The sequence below is a fragment of the Canis lupus genome, chromosome 18 (genome assembly GCF_003254725.2).
Source record: "Canis lupus dingo isolate Sandy chromosome 18, ASM325472v2, whole genome shotgun sequence".
Taxonomy (NCBI): Eukaryota; Metazoa; Chordata; class Mammalia; order Carnivora; family Canidae; genus Canis; species Canis lupus.
The window spans coordinates 29,843,808-29,845,843 of record NC_064260.1 but is presented as its reverse complement, the minus strand read 5'-3'; the positions used below and the strand labels follow the sequence as shown (position 1 = coordinate 29,845,843).

At 35.6% G+C, this 2,036-nt stretch overlaps 1 pseudogene; it reads left to right on the top strand.

The window, feature by feature from the left end:
• Window positions 1-733: 733 nt before the first annotated feature.
• Window positions 734-1,819, top strand: LOC112663740 (E2F-associated phosphoprotein-like; annotated as a pseudogene).
• The last annotated feature ends 217 nt before the right edge of the window (window positions 1,820-2,036 follow it).

Genomic DNA, 2,036 nt, shown 5'->3' with positions numbered 1-2,036 from the left:
TTGATTATGGTACAATAATTATATTTACTTTCTAATTTAAAAATTAAAATGTATATTTTTACCAACACATAATTGATTTGCATTTCCAAATTTTATCATATGTTCTATATACCATTCCATTTTAGAGATTAAAAAAACTTAAAGTCTTGCTTGTTAAAGAATAGGATATTAAGAAGGATTAAATCATATATAGAAACATAAATGGCTATATGTGTATGTGTGTGTGTATAAAATATTCTTATTCTCTTATTAGCTTGTGGAGGGTTTTATGGTAACTGATGTGGTATTGTGTAATTTCCTATCAAATAACATCTCTTTTTTTATCATTATTCTTGAAATGATTTTATTATTTTTGTAATTACTATTGGCCTCCTGCTGTTTCCTCTTTTAAAATAGTCCCTTCACTTTATAAACATTGGCAATTCTCAAAGTTTCTACTATAGCTTAATTGTACATTCCCATTATTTTCATTCTAGATTCTAATGATTTGTCTGACCTAAACTGTAAATAGTTATAAGCAGAATCCTTTTACTCTTTCTCCTCCATCTCCCATCTTGAGAGTCTGAAGAGAACTTGCAAAGTTAATTTTAATTATAATTTGGCTTTCCAAATGAGACTTCTTAGTTGCTTTGAGCATAAGAAGCTTACTACTTTAAAGCAGTCAAGGGGTACCTGTGGAGTAAACAGGTGCTGTGTGGATGCTTGTAGTTGGCGTCTGAGGGTATAGGTCACCATGAACTAGCTCCAGGATGAGTATGACCCCTACACAGTGGAAGAGCCTAGCGACAAGGAATCTGCTTTGAGCAGTTCTGAAGATGAAGTGGATGTGCTTTTACGTGGAACTCCTGACCAAAAAAGAAAACTCATCAGAGAATGTCTTACTGGAGAAAGTGAATCATCTAGTGAAGATGAATTTGAAAAAGAAACGGAAGCTGAATTAAATTCCGCCCTAAAAACAATGGAGGACAAGTTATCCTCTCTGGAAACAGGGTCTTCCTCAGGAACTGGAAAAGTTGGAACAGCTCTGACAAAGTATTATGATGATATATATTGATTCTGATTCTGTAGATGAAGACAAAACAGCACAGGTAACCAAGAAGAAAAAGAAAAGACGACACCGGATTCTAACAAATGATGAGTTATTATATGATCCTGAAAATGATAACAGAGATCAGGCCTGGGTTGATGCACAAAGAAGAGGCTACCATGGTTTTGGAATACAGAGACCACATCCACAACAACAACCTGTTCCAAATAGTGATGCTGTCTTGAATTGCCCTGCCTGCATGACCACATTAGGTCTTGATTGCCAAAGGCATGAATCATACAAACTCAGTATAGAACAATGTTTGTGATGAATTGTTCTGTCAACAAAGAGGAGGTTCTAAGATACAAAATCCCAGAGAACAGGAAGAAAAGGTGGGGCCATAAGAAGATGAGGTATAACCATGAAGACGCTGCATTGCAGACAGAGGCACAAGTGGAAGAAATGTATCACCCGGTCATGTGCACCGAATGTTCCACTGGAGTGGCCGTCTTTGACCAGGATGAAGTCTTTCATTTTTTCAACCTTTTACCAAGTCATTCTTGAATAGCTCAGTTGGCGTTTAATTGCCCAATACAGTATATAAGGCACCTATGGACAGTTATTTTCCTCTTGCCTATTCATATCAAGTAACATTCTGAGCGGTTATCTGAGGACGCAATGTTTATCTTTTTGAAAGAGAATGGTTGTCAGCCTTCATCCCTCCAAACCCCCCCTTTTTTTTCCCCAACTCTGATGGGACTGATGATTCATTCCCCTTTGATGGGCATTTGGAAACTATGGGCCTTTTCATGTATTAAAGCTCTTTAGAAGTAAAATGTTCTGGAGTTATAATTAAAAAAAATAAAATAAATCAGTCAAGGTAAAAAAGAAAAAGTGATGTAAAAACAATGTTAAATCTTGATAAAAAAATGCTTCTTTAGAAGAAAACTGAAGGTGCTTCATGGAAATAGGCCTTGGTATTTAAGAGAATATTGCCTTTACTTTTACT